The sequence below is a fragment of the Pleurodeles waltl genome, chromosome 5, assembly GCF_031143425.1.
Source record: "Pleurodeles waltl isolate 20211129_DDA chromosome 5, aPleWal1.hap1.20221129, whole genome shotgun sequence".
NCBI classification, from domain to species: domain Eukaryota; kingdom Metazoa; phylum Chordata; class Amphibia; order Caudata; family Salamandridae; genus Pleurodeles; species Pleurodeles waltl.
In genome coordinates, this window is record NC_090444.1 from 1,723,813,088 (window position 1) to 1,723,833,497 (window position 20,410).

Below are 20,410 nucleotides of genomic sequence, written 5' to 3' on the forward strand. Positions count from 1 at the left end.
ATTTTGTATAGTTTAAGAACTAGTGTAAGTTAATAGCATACGACAAAGGAACTGTTTGGAACCTGCACACCAAGATGTTTTGTGCATTTTTTTTTTTTGAGGGAATGTGTCAAAGGAGTGAGCAGGGAGATTATATGCAAACATGCTGAAGAACCAATCCGGTGTAATTTAGGTGTGCGCCATGTTACGGAATGAATGTGTACACCTTGCCAGCTCCCTTCAGGTCACAGGAGAATACTCCGGAAGTAACCGATAGTGCGAGGAAAACACAACCCAACCTTCCCAGGCAGTGTGGACTCGTTTCAAGAGAAGAATTTCTCAAATTGCCTTAAATGAGCCTTATTTACCATCGATAATCTGGAATATTTTACTCCGAGCATCGGGTACACAGGCGCCTGACCAAGAAAACAAGCTGTATTTGTTTTATGTAAATGGCAAGTCCCGCCCCTTGCTTAGTTATCTGTTGTGCTTGCTTAGTTAGGGGGATTTGGAAACTAACCCCAGCATGTTCAATTCACCTCAGTCCTAAATTATGTGTCTAATTCATCCAATCGTGCTTCAAGTTTGGAATACCAGGCAGGACTAAAGCAGTAACTATTTATTATAAAGCATTTTGAAAGGACAGTACTTATTATAGTCGTAGGAACTATTGTAAACTGTTTTCACTGTGTGTGTGTTTAACGCTTTTTTGTCAGCTTTTCAGTTTATTCATATCATTGTAAATGCAGGGACGTTGGGATGAAACGTTATAAACCAAAAAGTCTTCAAATAGTCACACGATATAAATCTAAAAAATAATTAATTTTCTTTTTAGTATATAGAAATGAAATACCCAACTGTCAGTGTCTGTTCTTAGTACAATTTGTAAAATGTTTTTTGTACCTGTAGTTTAATCGTCTAAAAAAAAGGGTCTCTCGCAGTCCTCCTTAAAATCATTTTTACCTCATTAGTGCTGAAAGAACGACAGTCGCTATTAAACTGAAATATTTCTACGACGTATTATGTTCTTTATGTGTCAAAATAGACGGAGTGGTTTCACGGCTTCGGCAGAGATCTCCCTTTTAACTCCAGGCCACCGTTTTGATTCTCATGTGGGGGCCGGCTGACTGTGCCTTCCATCCTTCTGAAGCCGATAAAATGTGAGCCATTGAAATATATCATAACACTAGAAATGTAAACACAACCACGCAATTCAGTTTGAGGGCGGAGATGTTCGTAAAATCGGTCCCTAATATTAATATTACATATAATAATATTAATAATAACTTCTAGTTCTGTCGTGTTGGTAAACGAAGCTGAGCGAAGAAAAGCTCCCCTTATCGCGGTGTCAGATACATAAGTAAAAACCTGTGCAAAATATAAAGCGCTTGTATGGACAGAGTTAATAATTTATGAATAAAATAATTCTGCTAGAGCCACTGTGGTACATCTTGGAATCTCCGAGAGTAATTACTAATTCAAGGTAATATCTCAGGTGAAAGAAGTTTGTGTAACGTTGAACATAATCAAAGAAATTGTGGTTTTTCGCAAAGGTGCCATTGCTCCATTTTATCAGGTGCCAGAAGCCATATAATGAGCGTCTTTCAGCTTCAAAAATATAACTAGAAAAATATAAAAATGCCACCCAGATGGCCGCGATCTTCTTAATTTTTACCTGATTGTATTTCTGTAGAAATATGGCAGGGCCCTCATAAATTTTCAACATGAGCTGCATTTTTGTTGCCAATTTCCATATCCTTTTAAAAGTGCTGAAGCGTGCATTTGCTATTTATGTTTGCAGTAGACTGAGTACACTTTTACTATTTGTGGTTTCAGAAATTGGAAACAACCAAACAGTGTTGCCATGGTCTAAAAAATAAATTTTAAACAGCTGTGGGGCAGTATTTTTAGAAAGGCAAGGACTCCTTCTGAAAACTGTGTTCTGTCTAGCGATTCCTTTTGGAAGGGGCACACACAAAATAAAATATTTTTTTTTTTTATTGGTGGTGTGTTTGCTGCCCACCCACCCACCCACGCATACACACTTATGTCTAAGTAGGAGTTTGCCTAGTAAAGTGCTGGAGGTGTTCAGAGGAAGCTGGCCTTTTCGCCCTCTCGCTAGCCACATGGAAAACTTGCACTCGAAGTGCTGCAAAAATAAATGGCTCGTACTTCAGGAATTTATCAACGCTTGGATATGTTTATTTTACAGAACTCTCTTTGCTGGTCTTAGGGTCCAGTGTGTACAGGTTCATATCTCACAAAAACACATTTACTTGGAGACTGCCGCAGTCTGCCTTTACAATTTTCACATTTAATAAAAGGATGTTACCGTAGTTCATTCTTACTCACACCTGAAATCATTTGCGTGTTCTTCTATTGCTTTATCATATATAAATGTAACGTTTTAACTGACATTTTCACCTAATTATGCCACTTTAACCTTTGTTTTGTTTCAGTGAATTCCCAAGGTTTAAAAAACATGTAAAGTAAGATATTATTACTAAACCTGACTATAACATCACTTTAAGCTTTGATTTTTTGCAACATATTTATTCGGCTTTTTGGTAGAATAAAGTAATAATATAAATGGTGTCATTTTACATAAGGCAGACCTACTGACTATGTCAAAGGGTTAGAAGATCAAAATATAAAAGGCAGTTCTGTTGACTTTACCATGGGGCCAGCACATCGGCATATATAAAGCAGACTTTTGGCTTTGTCAATAATCACAATAATTTACCAATAGCTATAATGCAAAATATTTCCATGTACATAAAAACAAGAAATTGTATTTACTGTCACAGAAATATTTTAAATAAAGGGTTTGTATTCAGAAGCAACCATAAACATATTGAGTCTTTCTTTAACACCCTTGTAGCCACAAAATGAAGCCATACGGCCAACGCTGCACTCCAGCTGAAGAACATTCATCTGGAGTTCAGAGTGCTTTAAAAATATGCTAAGTTCTCCTGGGGGGTCATATATTCAATGACCAAGAAGATTTACTGCAACTTTTTTTGTTAATCTTCCTAGGTGCCTGCTGCGCTCCCTACAGCCCCCCAACACAAAAAAATATACTTTGAGGTGCCCCGGCCATTCTAGGGACACCACAAGGCTAAAATAATACATATGAATAGCCCCAGCTGGAGCAGTGAATACTACTTTTAATTTTTGCTTTTATTTATTTATTTTTGGGTGACCCAGTCTCAAGAAATTTTTTAAAATTGTTGTGGGCTCTAGGGAGGAAGCTCGTGGCCCCTCCACTCCCCAGCCACCACCTATCCTGGGTGCTAGCATCTTTTTTTTTGTTCTTTTTTTTAAGTCTGTTCTCCGGTGCCACCCAGAGCGCCCACAGCGCTGATGGCCTTTGTGAGCTGCGGGGGAATTCCATTGCTGCTGGGGCATCACTGACTCCCTGCCTGTACCCATCCTGGGTGTCGGTGGGAGCCCCCTCCATTGGTTTGCTTCTTCCTAGTGGGAGCAGTTTTTATTCCTGCTCCTGCCAATTGTAGACAAACCTATGTTCCCTGCCCGGGCGAGCACTGCTAGAGAGTTACATTACTAAACACAGCCTGCACTCTCCTGGGCATGAAACAGCACAGTGTCCTAGGGGATGGGGTTCCCGGGACACTGCCAGGATCTGAGCCCCAGGGCTCCAAACTTAGTATCCCATTAACCTAAGTTCTTACCCACTGGTACATTCATACACTTTTTTTGTGGGACAAACCCACCAATGTGCCATTTTCACAGTACATTTAATTGCTCCCTATTTTGCATCTAAAAAAGTTCCTGTAATCTGTAGCACCAAAACCCAACAATCTATATTGAAAAAAATATATGAAAATATGTATGTTGATAAGAACATAAACAAAGTCTTTATAAAGAATTCACTCAACAAAGGATTCTTTCCAAGTATTGCATTTGTCTGTACTTCATAGCAATTTCCTAGTGGGTAAGAACTTAGGTTATTTGGATGCTAAGTTTGGAGATGTAATTTTATCCATTGCTGATTGCAAGGTTTATTCATTAATTAAATTGATAAAAGACTGAGCTTGATCCGAGAGAGATAATTAAGTTAGATGAGTCTCCTGACAGATAATGAATGTTTTCTTCCTCGGAAATGTGATATTTATATGATAATAAGAAAACTAAAAGTTAAACTTAGAAAGTGGGTTACAGTAGATGTTTAGGATATTTTAAATCTTGAATTATGATTTGGATTAGAATTAAGGAAGGTCAAAGGTTTTCAGATGTGAAATGGACATATGTCTGTCAGGTTACTGGTTGTTACTGTGTTTTGTCAATTTTGTTTCATAGTTGTTTGATTACTCAGTCCACAAAATAATTGTGGACACTATAGAAATTAAAATTGAGAAGTAATGTGAATGGCTTGAACAACTTTACTACTTCCAATTTCTCTATATTTTATGGATTTTAATTTTGATTAAAACAAATATGTATATATGTTTTGTTACCGCCTGAAAAAGGTGTGTGTAGGTCAAAACACGTTTGCTTTGTCTTAGTTGAATATTTTTTGTCCGAAAGAAGAATAAGAAATTAATAAACTAAGATTATAATTGGATCAAATTGTTTGTTACATGAACATCAAAACATATTTGCTAATTTATGATCAACCTCCTTCTGAAGAAGAATGGGGCCGTTTTATGGTTCTGGGATGGGGGCCATATAATCTCCTCCCCAAGTAAATACTTAAATAGGCTAAGGGCATGTGTCATTCAGTGGCTTGGAGGTGGGGGTGGGTTACATGCTCCCCTCCCTTTAAAAATGTTATGTGCTGTGGCCCCAGGGGACATGGTATTTTTGGCTCCTGGAAGAGGTTGGTCAGGGTATTCTACCCTTCTCCCACCCCATGGGGTTTTTATTTTTTAGGACACAGGGAGTCAGTTCCTGAGTCCTAAAATGGCTGCCAAATATCTTTGTTGATGAGAGGCACCCAATCAGATCTTATCCTATGATCTACCAGTTTACTGTATAACCGTATCCTGTTATATCTATACATTTTGAACCATAATTTCTCCAAAGTTAGTGAACGGATTTCCACCAAATTAGACAAAGTACGCTTTCTGGGTAAAACACTAGCTTTTTGCCAAATTCTGTTCAGACATTTTGGCTGTAGCGCTGTTCAATTTTCCTATGGGAAATTGTATGGGAAAATGTGTTTTGGGCCCCCACCCTCTTTTGTTAGCCCCCTCTTGACGGAACACCCCAAAACTTTTCCCGAAAGAAGCTAACACAGATGAACCTATCAAATGGCGCCAAAGTTATTAGCAAACAATAACAAAATTCTTATGGAAACACTGCTCTTACTATAACTACACAGCGGCAACCCACCACTGAGAGTGGCTCAGTCAGTTAATTAAGAGATATGGGTATTACATACAGTGCATTGTTTTGTGGTATTGTGGTTGTGCAGCACTGTGGATTGAGCATGCAAAATGGTGGATTCAGGACCAAACCTCAGAACTGTAGAAAGGGGCATGGAGCGATGGTACTCCAGCCCATCCAGAACCAGTCCCTGCTGCACCCTGGTTGAGTTTTATGGACATCACAGGAAGAGGTGGGGAGGCAGATGAGATGGTCAGAGAGGACCAAGTGAGCATGGACCAAACCCTTGAACCAAGCTTAAGGAGAGCAGCAGCAGCAGTGGGTATATACAAAAAGGGTCCAGGCTGATACCATCTCCCACTCTTACTTCATTACGTCGAGCTGAGAACCCATAGGATATTACCAGTGGCGGTCTGCCTTGATGAGCATGAATGCCTACACCATGAGAACATTTCCTGAAGATGGAAGATCCTGTGCTGAACTGTAACTTGAACGAGAATGAACGATTCAGACAGGAACTGGGGAGAATTGAAGATTGCGAGAATCAGTATGATCAATGTACATTCTAGACTTCCTTAGACCAGAGCAATAAAAAGTTTTTCTGCCCATCACTGCAGTCCCGTGTACTCTGTCACAGGGCCAGTAAGTGCAATGGAGGAGGGCTGGGGGAGGGCGTACAAATAAATATAGCAAGTTAGTCCTGGGCACATTTGCTATTAGGATAGCTATGGACTGAACGCAAAGTCTACTGTGGGAGGAATGTGAGGACGTGAACAGCCATGTCGCACCCAGACGATGACTTTTCCAGATATACCAGGTCTTTGTTCCTTGTCTGGTCTCATCTTCCTTGTTTTCTGCTCAGTGACCGAGGCAGAGGAAGGTTACCTTGGGGCCATCTGTCCAGTCATCCAAAGCCATCCGCTTGGTTGGTCTGCCCCAGAACCAATCACTGAACTCTAGTTACCGAACTGCCAATGAAGACCTCCATCACTTCCTTCCAGGACCACTCCTTCAAATAAATCCCCTTCCATCATCCATAATCCTTCTGCGCTATACCACTCTGTGGGTGTGTTTTTAACACACACAGCACTGATGCCCCGTAACCAAGAGTATATTTGAATAAAGATTCACACAATGGGAGTCCTTAAGGCGCATGTACAGCAATGTCTAAATCACACGCGTATTATGAAGTAGCCATCACATTTTGGATACTTTTTGTGCCATCTGTATGACTGGTTTATCTGTTTACTTGACACATTTAACTACTTATCAGGTACTTTTTTTAATAGCCAGTGTATGTTGCATGTCTAAGGGTTACTTAAATGGTTCAATATTTGCTGCATTTGCTCTATTTCAGGAGCACCTTTATAGGTAATTAGTATTTTCCTCCTTTTATTCGGATGGCAGTCATTATGGGAAGCCTCAGCTTCGTATGGTGGGTAGGTTTGTTGCCTTCTTGTGTGGTAATGGTTCTTGGACCTCGGTTTGGCATTTTACCACGCTGCTCGAAGCATGTAATAATACCTCTTCAATACTTGATCTTTCCAGGGCTTGTAACCTATGTATTTTGCCTCAGAATGCTCATTTCCTCACTGAAAAACATGCGGCATTTATAAAACCATTATAGTAATGACAGCGCGGTTTTAAATGGTGCCTCACCTCCAAGCTGGGCTCAAGCACACTTTATGAAAACATACAGCAGGGCCACACTTGGCAGGTCATGCTGACGACGTAAGCTTGAGAAGCCCCTTTATAAATCAGGCACAAAGCGCTCTCATTGCTCATGCACGCATTATGACGTCCTGCAGACAAATTAAGATGCATATATTTTCGTTAAATATTTATCAGCCTTTTCCCTAATCATAAGATTCGACGTTATTTATTGCAAAATAGCAACTTAGTACACAATTGAAAGAAAAATACTCACCGTCAAGCGAGTATTTTTTTTAGCGTGATTGGTGTAGCTCAATTTTCTGCTTGAATATCCATATACAGAATGGCAATATTACAGTAAAAGCAAAGCACAAAACCGCAAAATTCATAGTAATTTATATTGGTCACTAACCAGAACTATGCAAGAGCTGGCACCCTTTGCATGAAAACAGCCTTGGAAAGTGTTTCTGTTTGCAGTTAAGAATCTCCAAGTCCCTTCTCTACTGCAGCATGAATTGCATTGTTCAATTGCCCATGCAGGTTTCATATGGTGACCTGCAGAGAGAAATAGAGTTGTGCCTATTAGCTAACATAAACCTTAATACCCCCTTTATGATTTCCCAGTTCTGGTCTTTACTGGATGGTACTTAACCCCATTAGAGCATGCAGGAAGTTAGCTCTCTAGCAGACTCACGCTGCTACAGACTCATAAAGGCCGGCCCTAAATGCTCACTGGTTCCACCAGAACAGCACATTTAATTGACAACAGTGTGCATCCTTCATTGTGCATAAAAGGGTAAGCAGCAAGTGACCCATCGCACGTGACACCCCATTACCACCCAGCTGACCCCTGAAAATCCCATGAGCCCTATTAAAACCTACCTTCTAAAATCCACCTTCCAAGGATCTGGTGAGTGAAGCTTTGCTAGGCAGGTCATTTGGCTCGTGATCCACCTAGCCACCCGACTGTATCTAATAAAGAATTAATTCCAGAAGTAACTAAATTCTCCAGTTTTCCTTAGAGCCGTTTCTCTTTTATGATGGTTCCATGTTTTATTTTTGAGACCAAAAATCACTTAAAGGTTAGTTCCGTTGCATATTTTTTTTTATTGTTTTGACAAAAACCTCGGGTCAGTTGCATCAAGAATTGCGACGATAAACTTAATTTACTTTTTAAAGTTCATAAATGGGGAGACCCCCATGATACATTCTTAAACTTTATCACATTTTACTTTACCATATATATATATATATATATATATATATATATACATATATATATATATATATATATATATATATATATATATACACACTATATAAACACATTGGTGATTACATTTATCCCACCTTCTTATACTTACGTGTTCCATTCCAGTCTCATTTTATTTCACAATGGTATTGCACATTTCAGGTTTATTACCACAAGATCGCTGTTCTTGGAGGTGATTGATGCACAAAAAACACATTGTATGCAATTCCTTTCCGGTGGCTGTGTCAGTGACATCTGAAGTAGCTGCAATCGTCACGTGACACTGCACTATTAATAAAGGAATCACTAAATACAAAAAAATCTAATTTTAATAAACTAAATGTCAATTTCTAACCTGTAATGACCACAGAATACTTAGGGTCTGGTTACAAGTACGGTGGTCACTTGGACCGCCATACTCGCGGTGGCGGTCTGACGGCCCAGCCTTGGCGGTTCGCCCACCAGATTACAATTCTGATGGTCAGACCTCCACAACACAGACAGGATCATAGATCCCATAGTGCAGAAAGCCGTGGTCATGCGCGGTAGTGCCCATGGCAGCACAGCCGTGCTGATCACTACTTTTCTTTCCACCAGCCTGTTCTTGGTGGTGTCACTGCCATGGAAAGGCTGGTGGAAAGGCAGAGTTGGGACCACAGGCTGGCTCGTGCACTGCCCACAACAATGTTGTGGGCAGTGCAGAGGCCCCCGTCAACACACTCAGTGCGCATTCTGAGTGTGCTGTGTGCGCAGCGTTGGCCTTGGCTGTCTGTGAGACCCGAAACCAATGCCGTCGCACTGTTTATACCAGTTAGCCCGGCGGAAACATCACAGTACGGCTTACTCTTATTTTTTGCTGTTCCCAGTGACAGTTTCAATGCTAATAAATAGAAACAATCTTTTCATTTTTAGAAAAGCTGCAAATGTTAAAAATCTGAGACTCCCCAATTTATATAGTCATATTTAGTTTGTTATTTATGTTGGAGTTTTTATAAAATTCTACATCTCTCCTTTTGATCACTCCTATACTGCTGAAATGTGTAGCGTGATTAAAAAACTTACTTTGTGAAATGCCTTCCTAAGACCCAAACATGACACAACCTCGTCAAATACTGTTTCACAAAAAAAGAGAAAAAAAGAGAAAAAGAGGGAGGGTGAATAATTTGCAGCCAGTGGTGTGTTCCTTGGTTTGTGATTTAACATATTATTGTATTGTCAATGTAAAGTAGAGAAATCAAAAGAAAAAAAACTGCTGGTGAAAACCGATTGAATTTTTTTGCATGATATGATTGCTGCATTATATGAAGGGCTTGTTCCAGACCGTGTTTCATATGCAAGCTCATTTCACCTGAAGCTGGATTCGTCTGGACCCTTACTAGAATGTCAATTTGTATTCTGCATCTAAGCCGCCTGAAGTGAAGTGTGCTTTTCAAATGTTCATTCATAAGCTCCAGCCCTCGCCGCCTCAGTTGAGTTGGTCTCCTCTGATGCCTACTGGGGGCAATGCAGGCCAATATATTTTAGTGTTGCTGCTTGTACCTGTTACTCTGCTTGTTTCAAACATTCCTCCTCCACCCGTTTCCCTGCTGCTCATCTCATGTTAAACAAGCATTTGCAATGCAACGGGTCTCGCGTTTGCTCGTGTTAGAGCTAATAGCGTTGTAAACTCCTAACCGGAATTTTCTTGCCACATAAACCATGTACGTAACTGGAAAAAGTGCAATCAACTGTGTAACAGGGTCGATATTATGCAAAGCGCTCGACTTCTGCCAAGTGAGATCACGCTGCGAAAATAGAGAAAAAGTAGTCCACGAACCGGACGGAAAACAGCGAGCCTCGTATGTTTTCTGTACTTCTGTACACCGGAAAAGGCATGACGTATGCGTGCCTTCCACTAATGAAATCAAGCAGAGTCTAACAGGCAAGCCCACGAACCAATGAAGGACACTAACGTGACGTGGACAGGGCTCCGAGCCCTTTTTAATTCCTAAAGCGTCTCGCTAGCGAAACGCATGCGCAAGCGCATACGACGCAGGCTCGACCCTAAAAAGTGAGCACTTTATTTAAGAAAGAACACTTATCCATAGTATGGCGTTTTTCCAGCAATAATGGCTCTTTTTCTGTCCTTTCAGTTTTCTATACCGAAGCCCATGTTCCTTTTTATCAGTTGTTGTACTGAGAACAGAATTACATTATATCTAATGTAATATTTCTTCGAACCGATTTTCCAGGAGAAATGTTCACAAGAGATAGCTGGTTTAAAGACCTTTGATGCATGTGTTATTTCCAGAATCTAGCCGCAAACCTTTGGTTCTGTCTGGTGGATGAGGAGTGACACTGTCACTCTATTTTGTTGTATGTGATGTGTTGCCTTTTAAAATGTGATCTGTTTACCTTCTGGTAAATTACATCGTTCGTTCATGATCTAATCTAGACATGCCTGTTAGCTGTAGGATGCAGACATAGGAAAAAACTGCAGTTAATACATGCATTAAAGAGAGAGAACATAGCATGACTCTAAAAGTCCAAATGTTGGGTGTGTTTTGAAGAGCTATCTTTTCAGCGCTTTGTGAGAGCGAGTGAGGAAGGTGCACTGCTTCCAGGTCGGTACAAAGCTTAGTCCATTGTGATGAAAGGTCTATGATGCCTGACGGATTGTCAGAATGTAAGAGCCTTGGTGGTGGTGATGCAAGAAAGGTCAGGTGGTCCTTGCCTTCAATAAGACACGGTGGATAAAACACAAGGAGGAGTGTTGTGGCATAGTTTCTCTGCCAATGAAACATGATTTGCTGTGAATGTCTATTTTTATGGCACAAAATCTTTCTGGGAACATCATAGGACATCATTACCATCATCAAATTAATAAAGAACTAAGGTGGGGGCCACTGTTGTAGAAATCAGTGGGGTAATATGGTCGGTGTGTGATATTGGAACGGAGTATTTGATATTTCAGTGAAATGTCTGATGCCCTAGGACTGATAAGCGGGGAAGTCAGATTGACAAAGAATGGGACATTCATCTCCATATAAGAGGATGGACTCTAGTTTACAGGAGGGTAGTTTCAACGAGGGCTAGCTGCTCAGTTCGCCAGCTCGAGGAACTGCCATTGTCGGCCACAGGTGATACCCTCAAGTAGAGAATGAACAACACAAGTAGAATCCCTCAGAGACGCACAAGTAGTGTCTCCCCCTGCAATCACAAAATGTAATCCATTCTCCCTTCTGCATCACTTATGCTCTATGGCTTTGTACGCGATTCCCTTCTATCCCTCTCACCTCTCCTCTCCATATTTGTTTCTTACCATCCATCAGCGTGACTTGACTGTTGGTAAATTGGACCTACAGCTGAAGTCAAACCTTTGCCCATCCTTTTAATGTCCTGCGTTTCATCCTAGGCTCTCCACAGAGCCACCTACTGTTGTTTGGCGATGCTGTTAGTGACTTATATGAGTATTCTGTGATCCTACTGTCGAGTCACACTGACTGCCTCTACTTCTGTTCAGAGTCTCACTACTGGTTCCTTACCCTTCTCTCTTCCCTCCTCCTTTGTTACTTTCTGTGTACCCCCCACCTTTGTCTATGTGTTGTGTCCTCCCTCATTGGTGGTTCTCAGTGCAAGATGCTTGTATCAACAGCCTTTTCCCACTTCACCCCTTCCCCTTTCTTGTTTTTGGTGTATCTTAAAATGTTGTTGGGATTGTTAAATACGAACTGGAAGAAAAGAAAATTGTATGCATAAGTATTTAATATCCACTTACACTGCTTCATTGATTGTCTGTAACTGTCAATGCTAGATGCGAATATATATATATATATATATATATATATATATATATATATATATATATATATATATATATATATATATATATATATTTAAAAGATTCAGCTGCACATTGTTAGGTCACAATTTTTGCCCACATGTACGTTGAGATCAAACAGTGTCTAAGCGAAGATTTCTCAGTGCAGCCCACCAGAAGACAGTGGTTGGTATGGGGGCCTAGAAGTCTCAACTTTCCCAAACTGGGATCTACTTACATTTCGCCATAAGACACCAGTTGTAGTTACCTGATGATGCCCACTAACATCGACAAATTTCTGCAGGTGCATATGCTCCCGTGCAGAGGGGGCGTCACCTAGATTGCCCTTTTGTGCTAGGACCAGGATTGATCTGCAGTCGGTTGGTTCCAGTGCGTATTAGCATAATGAGCAAAACGAATGATAGACTGGACAGTGGCCCATAGCAATTACCATTGGCAGTCATTAATTTAAGTATTTAGTCACCTTTTTGCTTTTCTGAGCAAGACACTCTTAAGTGCAAAACCCATGCCGAGACATGTATCCATATGTCTCTACCGTAGGGCACAAATAGTACCTCACTCGCGCAACAGAGCCCACCCATGACTGGTACTGTTTGCGTTTCCTGGAGAGGGGGCGCGGCTTTCTGTTTCAGACTGCATTGCCCTCTTTGTCAGGGGCCAAGGCTGATTTGCATATGGGTGGTTACTCTTTCTGGTTGCACAGGTAAAAAGACAGCGGACCCGGTGTGCAGCCTGGAGTAATCACGACTCGCTGAGTTGATTGAATTATTATATCCATATACTTTATATTCTGAGTGACTGGAAACCACCACTATTAACCTTTGGGTGTAGCTGCAGGTTTCATTTGAAAGCCACAGCTCATGCTCTCATTTCATGATGTTTCATAATACAGAACTGCTGTAGTAAGGACTACTGCCAGGCAGTCATGGCATCTTCAGTATTAGTCTTTGGCATCATTGACATCCCTTTCAGAGCTATCGTCACTACTTTTATATTGCAACGTGTGCCCTTTATTTTTCATTTCAAGGTAATTTCAGCCATTTGAAGAAGCAGTCATGTTTCCTAATGGCCGGTTTTGCAGCAGACTGTTACACCATAAAGCAAAGGAACCCAAAATTCATTGCGTCTTCCCGCCACACCACGGCTCCCAAAATAGGCTCTGCGGTGACTTGTTGAGGTGTGTACTTGGATTCCAAGCTGGCTGCTATTTGCATTAACATCCAACCCCTCTGTAGATGGAAAGATACATTTGGAAGGTTAAGGCTCTACGCTTGTTTTCTTTTTTTCAGTCTGACCACCCCGCCGCCATGGTTAGCGCCAGCGATGGTGGCCTCCAAACAAGCAGCCGCATTAGATTATGGCTTGTTCGAGATGCAAATAGTTAGTGGTTTGCGTTTTATTAGAAATTTTCTGCCTAGGTAAACTCTGGTTGCATAAGCTCGACCACTTGAAGATCTGGAATCGTTACCTGGCTCATGAAAAACAGATTCGTTTTCAGTCGGGCACTGTACCTTCATGAGCACAAACACAAGACTTCTATCCGAGCACTGGCGACCTACACAAGCAGTTTGCTTCTCAGCCAGGCCAAGCGAAACTTCAACTAAAGACTTGGGCACATTTTAACCAATCGAGTCAAGAGTTTCAGATTCATAAATTAACTTTCTTTTTAAGTAGGAAACAATTATTTCCCTAATATGGGGAAACCAGAAAAGGAAAAAAAAGTTTGTCCAGCACAAGACAAAAATAGCAGGAACATATTAAAGGGAAATCTATATTGCTAAGATCGTATTTTTGTCTCAACACTTTGCAAACGCTTTTTTATATCTATTTCCTTCTCTCTCTCTTTCTAATAGCCCCTCTATTCCTTCAGCACAGGAAATCACCTGGTTTGGTTTGCTGCTGCAGATATGTGTATCTTCAGTGCCACAACAGTGCTCCAATATAGGAAAGATTTGAAGACTCACCTCTCTAAAGAACACTACATCACAATGCATTAAGCATCCACAACTGCCTGTCTATCTATCCTTTAGTCGATGCTTATCTGTAACTCTGTAAAGCCCTCTGCTGCCTTTTGGTTAGTTTTGCACGATAGAAATGCCATATCTATAAATAGTTGATTTCAGTATATTGCTTAAATCTTTTTGAGTTCTTTTTTCTCTAATTTTGTTTTACAGTGCCATTCTGCTCAAATAAGGAAATCGAAGTATTTGAGTTAGAGAAATAGTATTGTTCTAACTTGAAATCCACGTAAATTGCTGCAAAATATATCAATACTTTCAAGAAAGCAATTACTTTTCTGTTTTTGCTGCCTGTATGTTGGCACAGGCCATCTAACGCTTTAGTAATTGTATTCAAAACTACAAAGGCCATGTAGCTAATGATTAAATAGTATACAAGGGCCTATTTCTTAATTCCAGCATTAACCCACACATTGTGTTCTCTATCACTTCCTATTTATGCTGGAAAGTGCAACCCAGCTGCAGAGCAGTGGGGCACTAAACAAGCGAGAGTCCCAGGTATTTAAACCAAAAATAAAATTGAATAAAGAGTTATTTTAAAATATATTGTAAGTAATATCTAGAAATTAAAAAAAATTATAATTTGACACATAAAAAAATAAATAAATGGGAATGAGGTCACACAAACAGACCCAAATAGTTTTCCTCATGCAGTATTTCATAGAACGTGAACAGCTATACAGCAAAAAACGGCTGAATGCAATTACACCTAATTTGACAGAAAGCAAGATCTTGGTCCAGAAAGGGTCCTTTTTGTGATTTGCAGTAAGTCCATACAGTAGTTAAGGAGAAATCAAGGATCAAAATCCATGTATATTTCATGCCACAAAGGATCCACAGATCTTAAAATAAGATCTGATTGGCTGCCACCACATCAAAAACCATGTGGCTGCAGCCATTTTGGGATTTGGGTTCATGCTCCCCTGTCCTGGAAACAGAGCACAAAAACCATATAGGGGGACAGTGTAGGGATACCCTGACCTCTAAGGCCTAGTTGGGGGGCGGCGGGGCCAGATGGATGCGGGCAAAATTGATTTTTGTTTATGAGACCGTGGATCCATGGTCCTAACAAAAGAAAGAAAAAATGTGAGCTACGGTCCTTCTAATATATACAGTAAGCTCTCCACGTTGGGACAGGGTCGGTGAAATGTTGTTCATTGGTGGTGGAGGGTGTGTGGACCCTTTGCAGGGGGGTTTGGGGTGTGGTAGGGTCAACCCAAATAGTTTTCCTCTTGCAGTATTTCATAGAACGTGTACAGCTATACAGCAAAAAATGGCTAAATGCAATTACACCTAATTTGACAGAAAGCAAGATCTTGGTCCAGAAAGGGTTCTTTTTGTGATTTGCAGTAAGTCCATACAGTAGTTAAGGAGAAATCAACTATCAAAATCCATGTATATTTCATGCCACAAAGGATCCGCAGATCAAACAGATCTTAAAATAAGATCTGATTGGCTGCCACCACATCAAAAACCATGTGGCTGCAGCCATTTTGGGATTCGGGTTCACGCTCCCCTGTCCTGGAAACAGAGCATAAAAACCATATAGGGGGACAGTGTAGGAATACCCTGACCTCTAAGGCCTAGTTGGGGGGCGGCGGGGCCAGATGGATGCGGGCAAAATTGATTTTTGTTTGAGACCGTGGATCCATGGTCCTAACAACAGAAAGAAAAAATGTGAGCTACGGTCCTTCTAATATATAAGCTCTCCACGTTGGGACAGGGTCGGTGAAATATTGTTCATTGGTGGTGGAGGGTGTGTGGACCCCTTCCCTGAGCCATCTAGACGCCCTCGGTGCTCCAAATGACTGTGCTCTTACCCATGCTCTTGCAGACAGAACACTGCAGTGTCCCGGGTAAAGGGCTTGAGGACACCAGCTGCGGCTCCTGCGCTGTGGTTGAGTAGTGTCGCCCTCCCAGCGAGCAGCAGCAGCTGCAAAACTTTAACAAGGAAGCGATAATAAACTATGTTTATTATCGTTTAGTTGTTAAATGGGCGGTGCCATGGGGGATGACAGGGACGAGGGGGGTGTGCACTGTGCACTCTCCTCAGTGCGCATGTGTGTTTGGCCAGCTGCCTCGGGACAGCCAAACACACATGCGCACTGTGCTCTCTCCAACCCGGCACTGTGCTGCCAAACTGGAGAGAACAGGCACAGGCTCCCAGTATGCCTGGGAGCACCGTGGCTGGGCGCTCCAGCCAATCCCAACACTGCTCTGTGCAGCGTCAGGATGGGCCGCAGGGCAGGCTGGGAGCCTGTGCCTGCCTGTAGTGACCAGAAAAGAGAAGAAGCATGGCGGGGAAGCAGGCAAGTTTTTTTATTTTTTTATTATAATTTTTCTTTTAATTGAATGTTCATTAAAAAATTATCGCCCCAGGGAATGGGGTCCCTGGGGCCTTCAGAAGGCTTGGAGAAGAGGGGCGCAAATTCCGCCACCAACAAAAAAAAAATTGTGAATGTAAAATGAGCCAAGTAGCCTCTCCTTTCACATTCACTGCTCCAGCTGAAGAGCACCTCATAATGCTCTGCAGGTCATTTTTTCATTAAATATGTTTGATGCTGGTGGTGCCCCTAAAGGGGCAGAGGCACCACCAATCATTTTTTAATGTTGTGGAGGACTGCATGGAGCGTAGCAGCCCCGCAGGCCCTCAGCAACATAAAAAAAAACATGGTAAGCTCTCCTGAGGTCATGGATTTAATTACCTAAGAGTCTGGTTTTTTTTTGTTCGTCAAGCATGCCAAGCTGGAGCTGTATGCTTAGCAGCTGCAGTGTCAGGTACCCCATTGTGGTTCATCCAATGGCTGACCTTTGTCCACCACTGAAAAACGTTAAAAAAACGAATCACAAGTTTAAAGATTTTGCTTTTGTAATTAATGCTTTATTGGAAAGTATGTTGTGATACCCCCATTATAAAACATTGCAATGTGTGAATTTCTGAAATATACGTTTGATTATAGGGGACATTTTCACAGAGCCAGTAGGTTTGCTTTATACCTGGTGATGTGCTGACCCCTTGATAAAGCCAGTAGGCTCGCTGCTTTTTCTATTTTAGTGCTTTGATTGTTTGGCAAAGCCATTAGGTCTGCCTTACCTACACCCTTTATAATAGTCATGCATGGAAGCCACACACGGTGATAGACATCTCACTTTGTGATACAAAAAAATAGAAATTTGCTAAAAATTGTGGTGATATAGTTGGGGAAAATGTCAAGTATAACACACCATTTTAATCTAACAAAACCACTGAAATTCACCATAGTTATCTCAGGTAACAATAACTTGTGCCCGAAAGTAACTATAACTTGCTCCCTCACAATGCACAGCTAATTCCCTCATATATTAAATCAGTCATGACGTTCTTTGACATCACTGGTAACATCAGTGGAAAATGTGAAATCACATCATTGATGACAACACTGTGCATGGTGGGGAGTGCTGTTTATAGTTACTTAGGGTGGCTGTTGGTCTTAAGTAGTTTTGCTAGTTTAAACAAGTAATTTTTACCAGACAGTCTCAATTTATAAGGTCACTTTAACCTTTTTTTCCCCATGAGACTCGAGACATATAGCCTCCCAGCTGCATCGGTCTGGGCTTGACAACACTGGTATCTTGATACCCTGCTAATATATTCACAAAGAGCTCCACTCACTTTCCACTTGTGACAGGAAGTAACGCAAGCCATTACTAAAGCATTTTTTTTAAATCACAGCCAAACTTGCAAATATTGTGAATTTCGTCAGGAATTTTAAAAAACAAGGTCTCTTGTATTTAAAAATGCTGTGGCTCTAACAAACAAAATAGGGGAGGGTTCTGCAGACCGCTACCTCCCCTGGGCTACAAATGCATTTAATAAAGGGTCCATTGTGGACCACCACCTCATCGGGGCCAAACTGAAAAGGCCCGGACACAGGCCTGGCCCTGCAGCCAACCCTTGCCGCACACAGCCGAAGGCCATATGTGGTGCAGTGTTTGATGGTTATAGGGGGTGCATGACCTGCGTGGTTATAGGGGGTTGGCAGCACGGCTTGCCCACAGGCCTGGCCCTGTGCCACCCCGAAAGAAAAAAGAAAAAAGAAATAAAAAAGAAATTCACTTAAAAAAACAAAGGTTACAGGGACGTTATTGTTGGGTTCTGAATTTACGTACACAAAACCATAGAAATTCAGCAGTTATAGTTATGGTTATCTCAAGTAGCTATATCTTGCACCCTAAGGTAATTATATCTTGTGCCCTCGCCATGCACTGCTTATTTATTACCCCACATTATCCATCACTCATGACATCTTTTATGAGATCATTGATAATGTCACCCCAACGTGTGCAGTAACATTACTGATGAGAAAACTATGCATAGTGGAGGCGTGAGTTATAGTTACCTTAGGGTGCAACTTGTAGTTACTTGAGATAACCATAACTATAACTGCTGAAGCTGAATTTATATGGTTTTGTGCGAGTAAATTCAGAACCTAACTGTAACATCCCTGTAATCTTTGGTTTGTTACGTGAATATATATATATATATATATATACATATATATATATATATATATATGTTTGTGTGTGTATATATATATTTTGCACAGTGGCGGTTACTATTCTGTAGTTATGATTTAGCAGCACGTTCCTCTGAAAAGGTTTTGATTTGCTTATTACTTTTGACCCTGAGGACATATTTGTATAAAACTTGGAATTATATCAACCTAGTGAGCTAAATTTCAGTGTGGCCAGTTTCATGAAGCTCTCTTAAGGGTGAGTAAAAAAGTGGATTATATCCCATTTTAGCTCTCGTAGGAACTTTTCCCCAAAGATGGAGCTAAAACTGCTGAACAAATTTACAGCAAACTTATCACAAACATTGTATATTTACACAAAACAGGTGCTGTTTGATTTGGTGTTAATCCATCCAGTAGTTTTTTAGATATTTGTGTTTTAAAAAAGGTGATGGGTGAGATTTAAATGGTCAACAATTTTGTATATATTCCTTAAAACTTGCTGTTAATCTCATTTGAGGTAAACACACACACCCTCTACCCACCTCTATCAGCACTCTGTTTGGGATTTTGAGAAACTGTCAAAGAGGTGTACTGCAAATTTGTATTTCTGTGTGTCTAAGATAGCATCTAAGCTCAGATACGTTTGAGTCCGAGACAACTGTGTTCTGCAAATGCTATTTTTTATTTACGTTTTAAAGCTGATTTTGTGTTTTTTTCCTGATGTATACATTTATATGCTTTTGCTTTTATTTATTTTTTATTTTGTTTTTATAAACAAATGTTATTGTTTAGAAATAGTATGCACATGACCTACATCGATAATAGCAAACATTGAGTCTTCAGATCAGGTTCCTCATATTGCTCTCTATCCATATACATTATAAACAGCATTACATTAGTACATCATGATAGTTCCACCATTTACCCCACGCTATTTCATGTTTATTTGGACAACCTTGGAGGCATACACCGTCGTCGATGGAATTGTAGGTTGCTTCCACATACGGGCTATGTCTCTCTTCGTGATGAGGCAAGTCACTCCTATAAAGATCCACTCAGTGCGGAGGCTTCCCAGTTCTTCTAATAGTCCCAGTATTGCTGTTTTGGGGGACAGAACAATTTGACACCCCAAAACCTTCAATATATCTTAGCAGACCCCCTCCCAGAAAGGTTTTATCTGAGGACAGTCCCAAACCATAAGAATTAAGTCTCCCAATGGAAAGTTACATCTAGTGTAGGTTGGATGAGTCTTGGGGGACATTGTCAGCAATCGTGCAGGGGCTAGATAGGTTCCATGAAAGCAGTTAAATTGCATCATGTGTAGCCTTGCTGAAATGGCTAGTTCCCTCTGGCCAGGGATGCCTCCCGCCAATCATCACCATCCAAGCTCCCCGACCCACTTTGACCATTTCTGTCTCAGGAAGCCAAAGCCATCTGGGGCATTCGTAAGCAATGATCTGTAAATTTGGGATAATGCTTTTTTTCCCAATTGTCCCATTAGTATCTTAACTTCCAGTGGATTGTATTCAGGGAGTTGAGTTTCTGGGGGGACGTGCGCCCCTACGGCATGCCGCATCTGTAGATAGCAGAAAAATTGTGTATTGGCTAAGCCATGCTGTTCTTTTAGGTCTTGAAAGGACATTAGGTTTACCCGTCTATGTACGTCTCCCAAGTAAGTAATCCCTATCTGGTCCCAGCATTCAAAACCTTTAAGTGCTGTAAGCTGCTGCAGTCACGTCCCTTGGCTCAAGGGAGTCATCCGAGTTAAACGCCGCTGCCATTTTATCAAGCGCAAGGCCGCCCTCCAGCAGTGTATGGCTACTAAAGTGCAAGAGAGCATCTC

General features: G+C 41.1%; 1 protein-coding gene across 1 annotated transcript in view; it reads left to right on the forward strand.

The window, feature by feature from the left end:
• Window positions 1-20,410, forward strand: part of SUPT3H (SPT3 homolog, SAGA and STAGA complex component) — a 1,211,638-nt gene that overhangs the window by 264,614 nt on the left and 926,614 nt on the right. The window lies entirely within an intron of this gene.